The following is a 21,317-nucleotide window of genomic DNA, read 5'->3' as shown; positions in this document are numbered from 1 at the left end:
CCCCTGGCTACATGCCTGCCCCAAGGTTTTCTTTTCCATTGATGGAAGCTTTGATGATCTAATACTTTTGTGTTGTAAAGAAGGAATTCTAAGCAGGTAGTAACTGGAATTTGAACCTTTTTTGGCCAAATTACAGACTGCACTTTTTGCTACTGTGCATTTCAGACTGCACTTTTTGCTACTGTGCATTATAAGGGCAATTGAGGTAAACACTTCTCCCGCAAATTACGATTCTGATCTATTCTAAGCTTCTCCCTGCAGCTCTTCAGAGAAAAATTAAAAACCATTGGGAGAGATTATCACAGTTCAGCCATACCACAGGCCTGGGGGGAAATTGTTTTGGAGGGGATACAACTCTTCAAATCCTTAAGCCAACACAGCCTACCTGTGCTGCCTTTGGGAATTCTGACATGAGCAATTTATTATTATTATTTATTTATTTGCTATACTTGTATACCGCTGTTTCTCAGCCTAGCCGGCGACTCAACGCGGTTTACAACAAAATACAACAATCAACAGTATACAATTTAAAACCATAAAAACATAATACACAATATTTATTTATTTATTATTTATTTATTTACGGCGCTTATATGCCGCCCTTCTCACCCCGAAGGGGACTCAGAGCGGCTTACAATATATATTTTCATACAATAATATTATTAGCATAGTATAATATCAGTATATATTACTATATTGCACTATACCATTATATTGTAATATTATTAGTAATATTACATGTAATTAAATATATAATTATAATTATAATATTGAATTATTATTACTAGTATTATATTGTATTACATTATAATATTATAAATATATGATATTCGCACATCAATAACAGTCCAATGCATCTCCTGACTAAAATCGTAATCCAGTTTCGTCGTCCATATTACCAAACCTTTAATCAATACATTCATTGCACCGAATTAACCAAATGCCTGTTCGAACATCCAGGTTTTTAATTTTCTACGGAACATCATCAGCGAGGGGGCTGATCTTACCTCCATGGGAAGGGTGTTCCATAGCCGAGGGGCCACCACAGAAAAGGCCCTGTCTCTCGTCCCCACCAGCCGCACCTGTGAAGCAGGTGGGATAGAGAGCAGGGCCTCCCCAGAAGATCTTAGGGTCCCAAAAAGTAACTTGTTAAAGTTCTACTGGGACTGTGGCGCAGCTGGCTGGGAGTCAGCTGCATTAAGAGCACTACTCACCGAAAGGTCATGAGTTCAAAGCCAGCCTGGGTCAACCTGGGTAGCTTGCTGTCAACCTTTGCAGCCCAAAAGACAGTTGCATCTGTCAAGTAGGAAATTTAGGTACCGCTTATGTGGGGAGGCAAATTTAACTAATTTACGAGGCCATAAAAATCTCCAGCAAGCATGCAAAGAATGAGGAAGTACTCCATCAATGTCACAAATGGATGGTGAAGCGACAGCTCCCCTGGTGACCAGAAAACCCTTAAGAAAAGCTGAAATGTTAAATTGCCTCTGTGTCTGTCTATATATGTTGTGTGTCTATGGCATTGAATGTTTGCCATGTATATGTACGTTGTAATCTGCCCTGAGTCCCCTGCAGGGTGAGAAGGGCAGAATATAAACACTGTAAATAAATAAATAAATACCAATTCCCGATCCAAAGGGATTTTCACCTATTGTCCCAGTATGACAACTGAGATAATAAACTTGCATTTAATGGGGAATATAGCATATTATGTCATTGCTTACACAGACATTATCACATGTTTCTTCTGTGAGAACAATAATCTTGCACTTTATCACCATTCAGCTATTTTGAGCTGTCCATAGATATAACATTTTCTTATTTTTTTTCCTTTTCAATTCAACCAACAGCTCCCAAAGCCGATTACTTTTGCGTTTCAAACAATAAAGCAGTTCTGTAAATAGACGGATGCATTGCCCACAAAATCCAAGTAGCCATTAGGGTGTCTGGAGCAACCTTTTCCCTCAACCACAAACCAGTTTTCAGAGTAGTGACAGGAATGCTTCCTTTCTAGTGTGAGCTAAGCTAACAACTAGGCATTCAGAAAATTGCTCACTGCGACATTTTATAAAGTCAGTGTCAAGATCAATAAGCAGGATTTATGATTTTTCTGTCCCATGAATAATTTTAATAATATTAATTTGGGCGAGGAAGGCTTTTAAAAGATTTTGCCACAGAGATTATATTTTATTTATAAATGTGTAATTCTTAATTCTGAGTAGTTTTGGTTTGGTGTTCATAACAATAGATGGAAAACAGGAATGGCCTTCCATAGTGGTACAGTTGAAAATGACATACCGATGTGTAATTTTTCAAGCCCCAGTTGTCAGGCTGAGAAACACTTACTATGGGAAGTCTTAACGTTACATGGAGACTCCATATTCACAAGTTCTCAATAAGATAGCAGTCATCTGGAAAGAGATTATACTTTTTTTTCATGTCAGGAGCGACTTGAGAAACAGCAAGTCACTTCTGGTGTGAGTGAATTGGCCGTCTGCAAGAACATTGCCCAGGAGATGCCCAGATGTTTTGATGTTTTACCATCCTTGTGGGAGGTTTTTCTCATGTTCCCACATGGGGAGCTGGAGCTGACAGAGGGAGCTCATTCGCGCTCACCCCAGATTCGAACCTGCAACTTGTCGGTCTTCAGTCCTACCGGCACAAGGGTTTAACCCACTGCGCCACCAGGGGCTCCTAGAGATTGCATTGTATATACTCAAATATAAGCCTAGTTTTTCAGCCCCCTTTTTAGGCTGAACCCCCCCCCCCGCCCCCCACTTATATTCGAGTCAGAGCTATTTATTATTTTACTCTGTTGTCCTCCTCCTCCTCCTCCTCCTCCTCCTCCTTCTTCTTCCTATTATTATTGCATTCATTATTTTACTCTATTATTAATTTTATTGCACTTATTATTTTACTCTATTATTACTATTACATTTCCATTATTTTACATTATTATTATTATTATTACATTTGTTATTTTACTCTATTATTATTGGAAGGATACGTAAGCACATTTACATTGAAGAAGGTTGGAATAATGGTTTAATCAGAGTTGGACAGGCTTATCTTAAATTACAGTTTTATGTAAATATTCAAAAACATTTAACCTACTGATGCCCCAATTAATGTAATTTTATTGTTATTTATTTTGAAATTTACCAGTAGCTACCGCAGTTCTCAGCTTCGGCTTATAGTCGAGTCAATACGTTTATCCACTTTTTGTGGTAAAATTAGGTGCCTCAGCTTATATTTGGGTTGGCTTATGTGCAAGTATATACGGTATTATCACTACACAATAGGAATTTGTCATAATATCATTTTAGGCAACTTCTTTCCAATGGTGTGGTTCTCCTCAACCTGCTCTGCCCCTTTTCTTGATATACCGGTGATTCATTCTTCTTTCCTTTCCATCATTTCTTCCTTCTTCTCCATGCTCATCTTTCTCATTAATTCCTTATATTCCATCATGAAATCAAGCCATCCATGTTCTCCTTCTCTAGCATTTTGGTTATCATTTTTGCTCTCATCACATCTTCTATAGCCATCTCCAGCAAATCCCAATATTTTCCTCCACGTTTCCCCTCATCTGTCATACTTCAATCTGTCATACTTCAAAGTTAATAAAAGTTAACTGTGTGTCCAGTAATAATCTTCTCTGAATCTACAATTTGGTGATGGATCTGGGCATTGTATGTTTTTACCCTGTTTCCCCTTCCTTTCCGCTCCCTCACCCATATTGTGCTTCAGTAGTTATATTTTTAATGTACCATACATACCAAGTTTGTATGAAAATGTGACTCTATTTCCTGTGCTGGTCAATGACCGAAATAAATGATTTGATTTGATATGATATGACATACTTCAACCATCACAAATACCCTTGAAAGCCTACCTTCAGAAGCCAGATGAGATCATCCTCTCTTGATGCCACTGATATCCAGCTAAAGCGTCAATTAGAGCTTCCATCTTCTGCTATAGCCAGAGACCTGGCTCTGCTCTCCCATTGTCCAATGAGAGAATGAAACTAGGTGGATCTAGGAGGCTCTCAAGAACCAAGATATTTCCCCATGGAAAGATGTGAACAAGACCTGCCACCAGGACTGGTGCTTCAACAATGGAATTGGTAGTCCCAGGGCATGTATGGAAAGAAAATTTGAAGAGTTGGGAAACCCTGGAAAGGAAAATCTTAGAGTGGCGACAACCTTCATTGTCCGGGACTTATTCTGTGCACAAAAATCATGTGAGTTTCTCTACATAGAATCTTCTATGATGTTGTAGAACAGTTGTATTCCCAAGATAGAATCATTATCTTACTTGAACCATAGTGACCATTGTGAAAGAGGAACAAATACATGAGCCACGATACACAACTGTACAACAATTTGTGGGAGAGGCTAACTTTACAGAATCAGAAATCCCCTTCTTTGCGTTAATGTTGACAGAGTCAATTAATTTTGTAAAAGGAAGAGAAACGTTTAGTAAAATCTCACAATAACATAAAATTCAGGAGTAAGATATTCTATGACTTTTAAGTTTTTATGCAAATGTTGAAGCCTCCGGCACTGTCGGCTACAGGGAGTGAATTGTGACCAAACTGTGACCTGCCACTTGCTCCCTAGTTTTCTTTGGCATCCTTCCTCTTTGCAACCAAGCCTTCAGGATGTTATGTCGGAGAACCCAGAAACCATACTGGACATCCTCCTGATTCTATCCACAGGGAAAATGCCTTTGTGGTTTTGAGAATGCCACATTTTTAAAACATATTTCAAAGTCCACCACAATTATATGGCAGATATGAAATGGGAAAGAATAGTAGAAGGATGATTTTTGTAGGTCAGAAAGAGAACTCAGTATTTAAAGATGGGGGAGTGTTTTTTGTTTCCCATCAATTCAACAAGTTGACCAAATGTAGCAAAAGACACAGAGATCTCATTTGATCTTTTGCCCTCTTTCATTGAGATGGAGTTCCATATGCATTTTGAGCATGATACAAGGGCAATGTGTGTGTGTGTGTTGGGGGGTGGGGATGACCAGCAATAACTGATTTGACATACCATGAATGACTATATTGCAGTCAACAGAATTCAGACAGTCCCCAAGTTAGATACATAAGATTTACAAATAACTGATAGTTAAGAACAGGAGTGAGACAATAGGAAGTGAGGGAAATCTACCCCTTGGAAGAGAAATTCATTCTTGAAAAAGTTATCATGGGGAAAAGGGGGCTTCACTGAATCTTTATCACCAATCCTTGTTTCCACAAGACAGATTTTTCAAAATCCAATTATCACAGGGGCAGAAAGTGCAACAAAATCTTCTGAAGAGGGGCACACACAGCAAAACACACCCCGAAGGGGTGCTAATTCTTCCCTATGCTATCCAAAGTGTGTGTGTGTGGATCATTACCATATTGAATATGAATACTATGCCAGCATTCATGTCTACAGTTACCTGCCCAGGGTCAAGGCACTATGTTAATGGAAACTTTTAAGCATAAATGCATCCCCTTGGGCCATGTCCTGAATTGCCCTTCAAAAACAGCCTTTAGACAATGTTGAAAATAAAAGAAAAATGCTTTACTTCAGCAAACACAAAGGACAAGCAAATGCAATTGAAAAGTGCAAAAGAAAGCAAGTCTTAATCCAGACACAAATTAAAATCTCTTATGAAGTCCCAGATGAAACACCAGTCTTCCATCAGAGAACAGACGATGAGCTAAGAACTTAGCAGCAGACACAAAACAGATTACATTGGAGTGAAAACAGAAATATCAGGGTCGTTGTTTCCAGTGAAAGCTGACTACTCCTGCCTCTGATTTATAGCCCCGAATTCCCCACACAGGAGGTGGTAGGGTGCCTCCCAATTAGCTTAGCGTTTTTAGCAGCTATTCTGACTGAACGGCATCTGTGCTCTGTCTTTTTTCATTTCTCTAGAAATGTGGGCACTTTCAAATCCTCATCGTCTGATTCTTCTTCTCCCTCCAATTCCTGAGCACTTCCCTGCTCCCCTTCCTCTTCCGAAGATGAGGAATCCCCAACAGGCCATTCTGTGGTGTTCCAGTCCAGAAGTGATAAAAATATATATTTTAAAAATTGCCCTCACTGAACATTTTGCTGATACTCTTCTACTATTTGGGTAGAGACCACTAGGGGGTGCTGAACGGTTTGGGACCCGTCTACCTGCGTGACAGCATTTCTGTGTACAAACCCATGCGATCTCTTCGATCATCTGGAGAGCCCTGCTCTCTCTCCCGCCCCCTTCGCTTGGTGGGGATGAGGGAGAGGGCCTTCTCTATTGTGGCCCCCCGACTCTGGAGCTCACTTCCCAAGGATATCAGGCAAGCCCCCACATCGGCAGTCTTTAGGAGGAGCCTGAAAACGTGGCTGTTCCAGTGTGCCTTCCCTGAATAAAGGAAACAATTCCCTGCAAAATGTCCTCTGAAGCACTTTAACTACCTGTTGGGTTGCTCTCCCTACATTTCTTTTAAACCCTCCTACTAGATACACCCTACCTCTGTTGATGCCCTGCGTTTATTTTTAAAATTTTAACTATTACATCTGGCCTGGCCATAGGTTTTTAAATCGCTGCGTGTTATTGTCTATATGTAAGTTATATTAATTGTATTGCTTTATTTGCTTATTGCTTTGTTGTTTTTACTGATGTGTTGTCGGGCTTGGCCTCATGTAAGCCACTCTGAGTCCCTTTGGGGAGATGGTGGCGGGGTATAAATAAATAAATAAATAAATAATAATAATTATTATTATTATTATTATAGAGAGAAAGATAGTCCATTCTATGTAGCGGGGGGAGTTGAAGGAGGGAATCTATTTGTTGGGGTTCAGCCTGTGTGTGAATCTAAACCTGATTCTCTGATTGTATTTCCTGATGCCAATGTAGATGTCAATGTGAATTCTGAGGCCAATTTAGATGATGATGGTTTGAGTAGTGAAAATCCTACAGCCTTGGAAAGCGAAAGTCAAGATTCTCATGAGAACATGCATTCCGAGCCGAGCGGAGATGGTTCACTCCCTTTTCCTCCCAGTCTTAGTTCTCCAGAGAAGCTGACACCTGGCCTGCCTAATGAGGATAGGCAGGGGCAGATTTGGTAGAGCCGGGGAGAAGCACAACGTTTACGTAGGTCAGCTAGATTGGGAGAAATCCAAACAAAAACTTCAGATGTGTCTCGCAATAGATTTCTCGGCCTTAAGTATGCCTGGCCTGAATGCAGCTTCAGACCAGGCATCGTTCCAGATTCATGTGCAAGCATTTGCAGGTCTCCTGATTCAAGTGGCCTTGTTCCTCAGAGGTTATCTAGTTGTTCCAAGTACGGTTAGTGGATTGCTAACAGGTTCCAGGATTCAGCAGTCTTGCTGTGGGTTTTATGTTCTTGTTTATGGACATTACTTGTTGCTGATTTTTACTGTGACTTTTTACCTTTGCATTTTTCCTCTATTTTGTACTCATCTTTCATCAATACAGGAGGATTGTATTCCTGAAGTCAAGTGTGGTGGATTGTTGTCTGAGGGTCCAGTTTCCTGCTCTAGGTCGCAAAACTATTTCCCCCATTTTTGCTGGTTATTCCCCCTCCCCACTTCCCATATCATAAACAAGGGTTATTTCCACGATGGGGACATGAGTGGGAGGAATAACAGGAAAAAAAGGGGAAATTGTTTTACTCCTTTAACCCACCCTCTACCCGCATAAAATTGACTATCCACCCCCTAGTGGCCTCTGCCCGGATAATGGAACAGTACCATTTTGCTCCATAATTCCCCAAGTGAATACTAGGGGTGTGTAGATGGCCCCACCCCCACGCAAACAGAATATTTACCAAACAAAATCCAAAGAATTGTCCTGGAATTCCCCAAAATATCCACAAGAGGGCGCAAAATATATTTTCCCCACATTTTGAATGCCCCCATGGCCAATTTATTCCCAGGGAAAAGCTTTTTGAAATTGAAATTATGGTGAAACTGCCTCCATACCCTTTAGAGATGTTTAAGGAAAACATTTTTTTAGGCGCAAATGCAGTGTTTCAAGGTTTGTTAGGGTGTAATGATTCACTTAGCATTCTGCAGTTCTTGCTGTAAGCAGTTTACTGAGATAGTTTGCAGTGATGGATCACTATAGTTTTCAAAGTAAACATAAATCTGGGGAAATCTCAAGATGGGGACAACGTATCTATATTTGCTGCTATTCAAGTCATTTCCAGCTTATTGCAACCTTAAGGCAAACCCATCATGAGATTTTCTTGGGAAGATTTGCTGTCTTCTGAGGAAAAGAGTATGACCAGTGGGTTTCCATTGCCAAGAGGGAATTTGAACCCCAGTCTACAAAGCCATAGTCCAATGCTGAAATCAATATGCCACATTGGCGCTCTATCTATATGCAACTAAAATGGTCCATTTCTCAAGATTAGTCAATGAATCTATCACAATGGTGATAGGAATCCAATCTTGAGTTTTTCACTTCACCTTCCATAGTTGCTCTGAGCAAAATGAAAGTGCCAAATCTCTGAAGGAATAGGGTCCAATGTAAATAGTGCTCCTATTCAACTTGGAGAGGACACAAAAGGAAGGCATTAATATTAAGAGTGGGTTCACACACACGCTCCAATGGTGGTTGATCCACTGGATGCCCTTGTTATGAGGCAAATGGTGTGATATTTATTTTTCTGAGGCCAAAGTTCTGTTTTTAGAAGTTTTGACCTTACAGGGGAATCATGTGCCACTTTTTCAGTTACTTCCCTTTTTTAAACAATACCAACTGAAACAAAATGCTTGGCAGAAAGTTCTAACCAAAAAGAAAATATTTACTTTTCTCGGAGTTCAGTCCTACAACACCACATTGCAGTGATGTGGCCAGTGTCACAAATAACTGCATTTTCACTTCCCAAGTCTGTAGTTACACCAATTAGTATAGCAGATTTTTTTTAGCCGATGAGTGAAAGATTCCCATATATGTGTACTCAGCAGAGTCAGCAACTATCTGCTATTTTCAGTTTCTTCAGTATAGCTTATGGGAACCAGCAAAAGAGAGGTGTCCACAGGCCACTGCGACCTGTACGGATGACAGACCTTGACCAAACTTGGCACACATAACCCCCATGACCCCCTTTATGTCCTGGTGCAGTTTGGGGGAGGATGGACTACAGATGATAGGATTTGCAGTACTTTCAAACACTTCAGCTCCCACAAACCACTGTGGCCCCCATCAATCACAGATGAGGACCAAACTTGGCACACAGACCCACCATGACCCACTTTACGTCCTGGTGCAGTTTGGAGGAGGATGGACCATGGATGATGGGACTTGCAGTACCTTCACTCACTTTCTGAGACCACTGTGACCCACAGCAATGATCGATAAAGACCAAACTTGGCACACAGAGCCCCCATGACCCACCCTACATCCTGCTACAGTTTGGAGGATGGACCATGGATGATAGAACTTGCAGTACCTTCACTCACTTCCTGAGACCACTGCAACTCTCATTCAATGACTGATGAAGACCAAACTTGGCACATAGACCCACCATGACCCACTCTACATCCTGTTGTAGTTTGAAGGATGATGGTCTGTGGATGATGGGACTTGCAGTACCTTCACTCACTTCCTGAGCCCACTGTGACTCTCATCCAATGACTGATCAAGACCAAATTTGGCGCACAGAACCCCCATTACCCACTCCACAATCTGGTGCAGTTTGGAGTAGGCTGGACCATGGATGATGGGACTTGCATATGGAAGTTGAAGTTCACATGCATCTATCTATCTATCTATCTATCTATCTATATATATAGTTTAGGAACCTGGCGGTGTCTAAGTAATTTTACAAAGGCATTGTTTGTCTGTGCTCCAAATTGAGCCTAGATCCTGTCAGCTGGGTTCAGTGGGTGCGTGTGAACTGCAACTTCCATATGCAAGTCCCATCATCCATGGTCCATCCTCCTCCAAACTGCACCAGAATGTAGAGTGAGTAATGGGGGTTCTGTGCGCCAAGTTTGGTCTTGATCAGTCATTGGATGAGAGTCACAGTGGGCTCAGGAAGTTATATATGTGTGTGTGTGTGTGTGTGTGTGTGTGTGTGTGCGTGTGTGTGTATATATGTATATATATATGTATATGTATATATGTGTTATATATATATATATACACACACACATATACATACATACATACATATATATATATATATATATATATATATATATATATGCATACATACATGCCAGATAATGTATGCCTGTTCATTTGTACTTTAAAGGCTGTTGCTAGGTGAAGTGGCCTTCTTTGATGCCACTGGGAGAGTAAGGGAGTAAAGCAACTTGACTGCTACTAGGTGACAAGTTTTTGAGGGGAAAGAAGAGAAAGATGCCAGAAAGAAAGAAAGAAAAAGAAGGAAAAGGAAAGAAGTGAGAAGGAAAGAAGGAGGGGGGGGGGAAGGAGGGAAGGAATAAAGAGAAAGGAAAGGGGAAAGTTATGAGGGGGGAAGGAAAAAAGAATGGAAAATAAAGGAAGGGCAGAAAGAAAAAGAAGGGAAGAGAAAGTAAAAAAAAAGAGGGGGCAATATGTATGAGGGAAAGCAAGGGGAGAAGGAAAGAAAGAAAAGAGAAGGGGTGGGGGTATATATATGAAGGTAACGGAGGAAGGAAAGAAGAGCCACAAAGACAGCTTGCCATGGAAACATTGTGAAGTAGGCCTTCTCAGAGCTGGAGAATGGAGAAAGCAGGGGGGCAGTGTCCCAACAAACACCTGGACTCTGCCCAATATATTAATAAATTCATAAGGAAGATTCAAAGTCAACTTTTTCCTTTCACTCGTTGTTTCTGTTTTGTATTTCTTTTCTTTTTTTAAGTTCTGTAAATTTTATTGTATCTATTAAAATTTGCAAATTAAATGCACACATCTCTCCACTATTTTAAAGATTAAAGACAGTGCTTTTCTTAATCTTGGATTATTGCAGACAAGCCACTCCAGAAACCCTGAGTCACCAAGTTGGTGTCTCTTTCAGTCTGGCATCGAGACCGGGTCTTTAAACATTAAACAACATTAAACTCTGTAAAATTCCTTGAGTCAGGAAGATAGAGCAGAATGCATCTTATTTTTGGTGCCTTGTGGGATTCCATCTGTTCTGAACATTTCACATAGGTGAAGATGTTCAGCAGTGTTTCATTGCCAAAGTACTCTGGGTGAACTTGTTCTGCTGTTTTCATTTCAAAAATGTTTCTTGGGTTTCTTCCAATGTGGTGAAACTCTCCAAGTGTTGCTGTCAGGATATTTATATAATGTGGTTTGGAGATCCCCCCCGCCTTCTTTACACTTCAGAAAATAACCTTTCTTTAAACTGTTGAATTAAAGTATTTCTTCTGCCATTCTGCTCCAATTTATTTTATGTTACTTCCAGAATTGGATCCAGTTTCTGAGTGACTCAACCACTGTCAAAGGTTGCATCTACACTGTAGAATTAATGCTGCACGACACCAATTTAACTGCCATGCTCAGTGCTACAGAAATCATAAGAGCAATAGTTTTATAAGGTGTTTAGCCAAAGAATGCTGGTGCTATCCCCTAACTACCTATATACTCAAGTATAAGCCAACCCAAATATAAGTGGGGAAAGGTGTGAGAAGGAGGAAAAGAAAATGGGGAAAGCATGAAAAAGTGAAGAAAAGAAAGAAAAAAGGAAGAAAATGGAAGAAAGAAAGAAAAAAAGAGGAAAAGAGGGAAAGTATATGAGGACAAACAAAGTCTATAAGGAAAGAAACAAAGAAGGATATGGCGTATTGAGGGAAAGGGAGGAAGAAAAGAAAGAGTCACAAAGAAAATACAAACCCTGGCAATGCCATTATAATATGAACTTCTGAAATGTGAAAATATATCTTGTAGTTTGGCTTCACAGGTGCAGTATCTTGACATATATTTTATTCATTACTTTCCTATGAAGAAATTGCCACTAGGTGGTGCAAGCAAAGTACACTTTTTTCTTGTTCTCAGCTTTACTGAAGCTTGAAGATATGTCCTATATTCCTTTGAAAATCACACTTCTTTCTAAACAGATTGTGTCTATTTTTAATTAAAACACTACTCTGTTTGTACCACATTATTATGAACCAAAACAGAATTTTCACATTCTGTAATAGACTCATGACAAAAAGTAACTATCAAGAGAGGGAGAAGGAGAGAGAATAAGACAAAGTTTTGCATTACTGTTATTGTGTGCCTTCAAGTAATTTCCAATATATGGCACCTCTAAAGTGAACATGCTTTGGGGTTTTCTGAAATGCAGTGTGTGTGATCTGCTTGGGCTCTCGTGGCAAAGAGATTATTTGAACCCTGGTCTCTAGAGTCATAGTCCACCATTTAGATAAACTAGTTCTCACAGTTTTGCATTGCAGTCGATAAACATAATACCAGCTGCCTCTAGAATATGCCTACAGAAAAAGTCACAAAGAAAACACTCAGGCAACACCAGATATTAATGCTAATCATTTTTTAAAATAGTATTTACTGCAATTTTAATTTCTTTAAGAAAAATACAACAAATAATATATATTTCCAGAAATGTGTCATTTTATGTGGGCAGATCATAAACAAAATTACTTAGATATGAATAGACAGTAAATGGATATCACAGTTCTTCAAAAACATGGTCATAACTTCATTAGAAACATTTGTTTCATTAACTTTTCAGAACGACTGTCTAGCCAGTCCTTTCAAAAGCTTCCAGTGCCACACTATCTCAATCTTGTGGCACCTGATAAAGCAGAAATCAGATTTCTACTGCCACTTGGCCCCATTTCCTAATTTGTATAAATGTTCTATGATCCAACTCTATATTGTGGACATTGTACCTTTTGTGGGTATTACTGCAATAAGTCCTCGGTGTCAATGTTCTGAGAGTGTCTCCAGCTTGATAAAGGCAATGTTCAGTTAATTATATTTGCATCTTTCGCAATCAGAATATCGAAGTCCCCATTCATTTTCAAACCAAAAGTTCTATTAAAATGGGTTTGTCTTGAAGAAAACTAGAGGCCCTTCCCAGGACTGATCCCAGGTGTTCTGCTTTAAACTGGATTATTTATTTATCTTTATTTTTATTTATTTATTTGACCAGTTATATGACCATTTCAAAATAGAACACGAATAAAAAACAAGGCAAAAAGGTGAGGACAACAGCTAACCTTCTATTTATAGTCAGAATCTTATTTCCCTGGTTCTTCTTTCAGGAAATCTGCTCTTTTCTTAATAGCTTTCAGAATAAAAAGGCTTACTCCGATTATGTTGGATCTTTCCTGCCCTTGCAAGAGGGATGTCAGAATATCATTTTTGTTGGGGAACCTGCAGTTGGATAATACTGGATGAAAATATCTGTCTCGCAGTTCAGTATATGATGGACAGTCAATTAAGAAATGTTCAACATATTCCACTGTTTGTTCTCCCCATACGCAGAATCTCTCACTTCTTGGGATGTTACAGTAGCGTCCGGTTTGCACCGTAGTACCGAGCTGTTCAAACCTAGCCCTAGTATATATTCTTCTTAAGGGTAGTGGAAGTGGAATAGTTAGGTAGGGCTCTAAATGGATATTCCTTTTGTGAGAAGCTAAAACCCTTTAAACTGGATTATATGAGTCCCCATTTACAGATAATCTGGGATAAACAGAAAACCTAGAATCAGATCCTGGGATATAGGGCCTGTCTGGAAGGACCCTATCATGTTCTTTCCACATTTTTATTCATAAAAATATATTAGAACAATAATTTGTCTATTTGACAAAAATAAAAATCTTTTGAGTCACTGTTTTGAAATAGTTTATCATTTCTCTTAGAAGAGAGTTTGGAAAACATTGATCTTGTCAATCCTTTGCATTTCTACCCACTGGAGGTTCATATAATTATGGAAAATATGCAGTTGAAAGGTAGTGTGTCCAAGCAAAACAAAACAAAACAAAGATTTGGAATAGCTAGTCCTCTTTTGCCATTAAAGCTGGATTTTAGGAAATCTAAGACTGAGACCTCTCAATAGAAGTGTTTTCTAAAGTCTTATTAATTTTGAGGACAATAGGAAGAATTTGGTCGAAATCTGCAGACCTGGTAAGATGTGTGATTTAACTGCAGTAATTCAGCTTACAGAGAGGCTTTCAACTTAGAATACATCTATTTGATGACTGGACTGTAATGGCAATGCCACAGGTTTTTTAAATATTAATTAAGAAAAATACACAGGCACCTAATTCCTAAGAAACATATAAGCCTGTAATAATATTAAGTTTAAGGTGGAAAAGTGAAGATCCAGGATTATGTCTGTAGGGAAGCAGATGAGGTCATTTCACTCACCTGCTTCCCTCCACATTTTCAGGGATCCAGCTGAAACATACATTTAAATGGCAGCTTTGAATCCTCAGGTCAATAATTCTCTCTTGCAAGGAGATAATGAGTTTTTGAGATCGTCAATCTTGTTTTCATGAAATAAACCTTGATCTACTGCTTCAGGTGTTGGAGATCTGAGGTTTGTTATTTTTTCCAACAAAGAAGAAAGCTTGTTGTACAGGGATGCTATTGCATTGGATAAAGCAGCATTTAAATCAAATCCTGAAGTCAGATCTCATTTGTCAGGGCATACCTTTCATAGCTATGATAAGTTCAGTATTTTGAAACAGATCTTTATCCCTGAGAGTCCTGTTTCTCTTTAGGCCATTGCACGCTATTTCAGATTCCAATGACGTGCATACATCAGATTAATCAGGGTGGTCTCACTCCTATCTGTATTCCATGGTAGAGTCATAATGGCCACACCTAGTTCTTTAAAGGCTTTATAATGTGTTAATTAAAAGTAGGCAAGTTTTGGAGCTAGAAATTATGCATACAGCTTAAATGTGCTGTAATCATTTTGTTTCTGGGGATATAAAAATGTTTCTCTGATCCTACCCATTTCCCATAAGGTATGGGAAGCCTCACTTTCCAACAAACATAGGACTGCGGTGGTGTAATGGGTTAATACCTTGTACTGTTGAACTGCTGCCTGAAGGTTGGAAGTTCACAAGACGGTCTGAGCTCCCATCTGTCAGTCCTAGTTCCTGTCAACCTAGCAGTTTGAAAACATGCAAATGTGAGTAGTTAAATTGGTATTGCTTCGGTGGTAAGAGGCAAAGAGACGTCCCAAGCAATCCTGCTGGCCACACGACCAGGAGGTGGCACCGCAGGCTCCTCAGCTTGAAAATGGAGAAAGCACCTTCCCAGAGATGAACACCACCTCCAGAAAGCCAGAAATGAAAGGAGAAGCCTCTGCCTTTGTTTGTGTTTGTCTGTCTCATTGTATATGATTGTAAAAGGCATTTAACATTTGCCTGTCCCCTAGGGCAGAAGGGCTGAATATAAATAAAATGTATTATTATTATTATTATTATTATTATTATTAATATTATTATGTATATACAAGACTGTTCAATTTTGATTTCTATGAGGGATGGCTGAAGCACTCAAAGCTGATAGCACATAAATGTATTGCTTTTTAATTGATTACAATATTTAAACTGCTTCTAAAACATATTAAAAAGACTTTAATATGTAAAAGACTTTAAAACTATAAATAAAAGTATTTAGAGTTCACTAATGAGGTCCAAAAGCTTTAGAAATAAAGCCCTTAAATGAGCTTCTAGGGAAAAAGCATTTCACTCTCCTAGCAGATCTCAATCCTCAGGCAAGCAAATATGGGGAGAGTGTTGCACTCTAGGACAGGAAAGCTGTTTAAACACCACACAGCTGCATGAAAAAAGCAAGCAGTTAATTGAAAATAATTAAAAAGCAGTAGCAGTTAAAAAAAATCCAAGTAGGTAGGAAGATGCAATTGTGACAGTTGACTTTGAAGGGAGAAAATACACCTAGAACACTCGGATTCTCACCGCTTGCACACAATGTTGAGTAAAAATTTTGAAATTTCAGACTGATGCCTTTGTGAACCTTCTAACAGTTTATGTGGTCTGGGAGAGTTGTAAAATACACAGACCTGTTCCTTATCTGCTGTAGGACAAAGACCACACGAGCTGTGTATGCTTAGCTTTATCTAATCTCTCTAAATGTATCCACAAGTGAAGGGCAAACAAGTCTATTTCAAAACAACTGTAATGTCACTGGATTAGTTTAACTCTATATCATATTATTATGGTTTCGAATTATTATTTGAAAAAAAATGATATATAGCTGTAATATTTATATAGGCATGGCCAAAGACACAGAGTCCATATTCTTGAACTTCTCACCATAATAAATAACTTCTGATCATACTGTGGTGATTTCCAATTATTATTATTTAGAATAGTTTGATTTGAAGTGAAGAGAGGGGAGGCCAGGGGACAGCATCATCTTGTCTCCTGAGTGAAGAGAGGGGAGGCCACGGGACAGCACCATCTTGTCTCCTGCATTTGCCATCCGTTGGGGACCCCTCCCCCCAGCACCAACTGCCGCTCTGGGCCAGAGTGAAGAGAGGGGAGGCCAGGGGACAGCACCATCTTGTCTCCTGCATTTGCCATCCGTTGGGGACCCCTCCCCCCAGCACCAACTGCCACTCTGGGCCAGAGCGAAGAGAGGGGAGGCCAGGGGACAGCACCATCTTGTCTCCTGAGTGAAGAGAGGCCAGGGGACAGCACCATCTTGTCTCCTGCATTTGCCATCCGTTGGGGACTCCTCCCCCCAGCACCAACTGCCACTCTGGGCCAGAGCGAAGAGAGGGGAGGCCAGGGGACAGCACCATCTTGTCTCCTGAGTGAAGAGAGGCCAGGGGACAGCACCATCTTGTCTCCTGCATTTGCCATCCGTTGGGGACTCCTCCCCCCAGCACCAACTGCCACTCTGGGCCAGAGCGAAGAGAGGGGAGGCCAGGGGACAGCACCATCTTGTCTCCTGAGTGAAGAGAGGCCAGGGGACAGCACCATCTTGTGTCCTGCATTTGCCATCCATTGGGGATACCTCCCCCCAGCACCAACTGTCACTCTGGGCCAGAGCGAAGAGAGGGGAGGCCAGGGGACAGCACCATCTTGTCTCCTGAGCGAAGAGAGGCCAGGGGACAGCACCATCTTGTCTCCTGCATTTGCCATCCGTTGGGGACCCCTCCTCCCAGCACCAACTGCCGCTCTGGGCCAGAGCGAAGAGAGGGGAGGCCAGGGGACAACACCATCTTGTCTCCTGCATTTGCCATCCGTTGGGGACCCCTCCCCCCAGCACCATACTTGTTTTTAAATACGTAATGATTTTGTATTCTGTATATCTAAACTGTTGTAAACCGCTCTGAGTCACCTAAGGGCTGAGAAGAGCGGTATACAAATAAAGTCAATAAATAAATAATAAATAAATAATATGTATGTGGATATAGACATAATTATGGAGTCCATATTTTTTTGGCAGATTCAGCACAAGTTTTGTATTTGTTTTTGGCAAAGTTTTTGGTGACTTATCCATTAAGAATAAAAAACAGCTTTTTTCAATAGACATTTTATAAGCAGATTAAGTAAAAATTGAATTGCACTAACAATTAGCAGCCGATACAATAAGGCGACTTGGAAGGTGCTGAGCAGACTGTGTTCTGACACCATGAGATGCAGAGCTAACCTTTAGAAATGGGACTACAAAGTAGAGTCCCCAACATTCAAGTGTGGAGAAGAGCAAACCACAGACCACCCATTGCAATGCAGTCTGAGCCCTGTCACATGCACAAAGGAGGGCTGATGTTTGCCTGTGCCTGGTCTAGATTCAACAAGCCATGTAGGGGCCTTTGTTACACAAAGAAACCAACTTTTACTTCTATATAGATAGATTTCGAATAACTTCTGGATTTTAAGAATTACAAAGCAACAGCTAGCAGTAACTTTTCTTTTTATGTAATCCAATTTGATATAGGGGTCTAAACACCCTAAACACATTGGATCCTACCTGATCTTGGAAATAGGGTGATTATTTGGATAGGAGACTGCCAATGATACCAGATGCTGAAGGCTATGCCCTAAGATGTCCTTTATGTTGGTTTCCATGTCCTGGAAGACTACACCCCAACCCCACACATTGGCAAGGGAACCAATGTTTTCCCTTTCATCTCATTGCTTCCTCAGCTGATGCTTGTGCAACAACTTCCAGCCCATGTATATTACAGAATTAATTCAGAGGACTGAGAAATGCCCACAAACGCTTCCAGCAGTGATAATAGCAGCTAACTAAAACTGCAGAAAGCGATCCTGCAGATACGGGGGTCTTACTGTATTTCAGACGAAGGAATTGGCAAAACCACTTCTGAGCATTCTTTGATTATGAAATTCATGGGATCAGCATAAGTTGGCAGGTGACTTGAAGGCACATACAGTACATGCATACAGTCACGTCCTTCAGTGCTACTCAAAGCCTTAAATACCTGTTTAGAGTCTTGCCATCTCTTCCTCTTTCCTTCAATTTCCTCCATATTCATAAGAGTGTGTCCCAAACCAGACCTTCAGCTTCTCATGTGAATTGCTTCACAAGTACTGTCCTTTCATCTCCAGCACAACACTGTGCTGATCTCGCTGCTGCTGGTGTCATAATGGTAGCTTTGTGACATCACCTCACAGTGCAAAGCTGTGACCAGGGATTGCAAAACAGATTAAAAATATCATAAATACACTTAAAAATGCCTATATTTATTTCTTTATTTATATCCTGCTATATCTCACCATATGGAGACTCAAAGTGGTTCACAATCAAAACATTACAACTTAAAATATACAAATATATAATAATAAACCTGTATATCATTATATATCATTATATATTATCAGTAGTAATTATATTTAATATATTAGGACTACTATATTATTATATATTACTATATTGTATTATTATTAGTGTTATATTGTATTACATTATAATATTATCTATATTATATCTATATACCGTATATTATTAGCATAGCACAATATTAGTTCTTCTTTTCCATCCTGGAAAGAAGTGACAAGTGGAGTGCTGCAGGGTTCCGTCCTGGGCCCGGTCCTGTTTAACATCTTTATTAATGACTTATATGAAGGGTTAGAAGGCATGATCATCAAGTTTGCAGACGACACCAAATTGGGAGGGATAGCCAATACCCCAGAGGACAGGAGCAGGATTCAAAACAATCTTGACAGATTAGAGAGATGGGCCAAAACTAACAAAATGAAGTTCAACAGTGACAAATGCAAGATACTCCACTTTGGCAGGAAAAAAACCGAAATGTAAAGATACAGAATGGGGGACACCTGGCTTGAGAGCAGTACGTGTGAAAAAGATCTTGGAGTCCTCGTGGACAACAAGTTAAACATGAGCCAACAATGTGATGTGGCAGCAAAAAAAGCTAATGGGATTTTGGCCTGCATCAATAGGAGCATAGTGTCTAGATCTAGGGAAGTCATGCTACCCCTCTATTCCGCTTTTGTTAGACCACACCTGGAATATTGTGTCCAATTCTGGGCACCACAATTCAAGAGAGATATCGACAAGCTGGAATGTGTCCAGAGGAGGGCGACCAAAATAATCAAGGGTCTGGAGAACAAGCCCTATGAGGAGCGGCTTAAGGAGCTGGGCATGTTTAGCCTGAAGAAGAGAAGGCTGAGACGAGATATGATAGCCATGTATAAATATGTGAGAGGAAGCCACAGGGAGGAGGGAACAAGCTTGTTTTCTGCTTCCCTGGAAACTAGGATGCGGAGCAATGGCTTCAAACTACAAGAAAGGAGATTCCATCTGAACATGAGGAAGAACTTCCTGACTGTGAGAGCCAGGCCCATAGCCAGGATTTTGATTCGGGGAGGGGGGGGGCTGAGTTTGATTTGGGGGAGAGGGGGCTGAGTCTGAGTGAAAGAGGGTCTATCCAAGCAAACCTTTTGTATCGTTACCCCAATACCCCCATGCATATGAGATATATTGATCATGATATGAATAAACATAACAATGCAGAAACTGATTGTTAATTGTTTAATTGCTGCTATATTGTTTTTATTCTACTGTTATGTTGATGCCTTTGTAAGCTGCCCTGAATCCCCCTCTGGGGTGAGAAGGGCGAGGTAGAAGTAACCAAAATAATAAAATAATAAATAAATAAATAATGTACCAGTAAGGCCTTTTCGCAGACCACCATGAGAATTTCGGGTGGGGGGGCTGAAGCACCCAAAGCTTCCCCCCCCCCCCCGCTACATGCCTGGTGAGAGCTCTTCAGCAGTGGAACTCTCTGCCCCGGAGTATGGTGGAGGCTCCTTCTTTGAAGGTTTTTAAACAGAGGCTAGATGGCCATCTGTCAGGGGTGCTTTGAATGCAATATTCCTGCTTCTTGGCAGGGGATTGGACTGGATGGCCCATGAGGTCTCTTCCAACTCTATGATTCTATGACCATAATTCAAGGTTTGGTTAATATAAAGTGGAAAATTCTGATGAAATGCCAAAGCATGACATCCAAATAAGACCAGCAATTTTGTTATCAGTCAGTAGCCCATGTGAGAGAAGCAGTGAATAAGTGAATGTGTGCATGTTGGGTTATAGATGCAAGTCAGAGTAAAAATAGGCTTGCCTGCATGTTTCCTGTGAGGGGCACCAGAAAAACCCTCTGCAGCTGCAACATAGGTAAAGGTAAAGGTAGTCCCCTGACATTAAGTACAGTCATGTCTGACTCTGGGGTGTGGTGCTCATCTCCATTTCTAAGCCGAAGAGCCAGCGTTTTCCCTAGACACCTCCAAGGTCATGTGGCCGGCATGACTGCATGGAGCGCCGTTACCTTCCCGCCGGAGCGGTACCTATCGATCTACTCACATTTGCATGTTTTCGAACTGCTAGGTTGGCAGAAGCTAGGGGTGACAGCAGAAGCTCACGCCGCTCCCCGGAATCGAACCTGCGACCTTTCAATCAACAAGCTCAGCAGCTCAGTGCTTTAACCCACTGCGCCACCGGGGGCTCCCAGCTGCAACATAAAAGAAGCTAAAAATAACAGAACTTTGGAAGCTTTTAAACAGAGGCTGGGTGGCCATCTGACAGGGGTGCTTTGAATGCAATATTCCTGCTTCTTGGCAGGGGGTTGGACTGGATGGCCCATGAGGTCTCCTCCAACTCTATGATTCTATGATTTTCTGCCTTGATATTCTGGGTTACTATGGCTGTGTAGAAAGGCCCTCACCTTGGATTTTAGTTTGGACTTGAAAACTTTCCAAGGTTTTGGTTAATTGGGAAAAAAAGAGTTTAAGTACCTTGGAGAGTTCCTGGGCAGGAATGGAAGGGAGGCAGCTCTCCTGACAGGGAACCAGCCAATCAGGCGGAAACTCCGAGAAGCCCCG

The 21,317-nt window shown here is 40.6% G+C and overlaps 1 long non-coding RNA gene across 2 annotated transcripts; it reads right to left on the bottom strand.

Annotated features, from left to right (window-relative positions):
* Positions 1-14,960: 14,960 nt before the first annotated feature.
* Positions 14,961-21,314, bottom strand: LOC132778550 (uncharacterized). 2 transcript variants are annotated; one of them, XR_009631755.2, is made up of 3 exons: positions 21,231-21,314; positions 18,401-18,600; positions 14,961-15,312 (listed from the first exon to the last, which is right to left on the bottom strand). It is a non-coding gene; the product is annotated as an uncharacterized lncRNA (long non-coding RNA). The 2 variants fall into 2 exon arrangements; XR_009631754.2 differs by having other exon boundaries at positions 14,961-15,088.
* Between the last annotated feature and the right edge of the window lie 3 nt (positions 21,315-21,317).

This window comes from Anolis sagrei, chromosome 6 (genome assembly GCF_037176765.1).
Source record: "Anolis sagrei isolate rAnoSag1 chromosome 6, rAnoSag1.mat, whole genome shotgun sequence".
Classification (NCBI taxonomy): domain Eukaryota; kingdom Metazoa; phylum Chordata; class Lepidosauria; order Squamata; family Dactyloidae; genus Anolis; species Anolis sagrei.
Note: the sequence above shows the minus strand (reverse complement) of the source record. Positions and strands in the feature narration are given on the sequence as shown.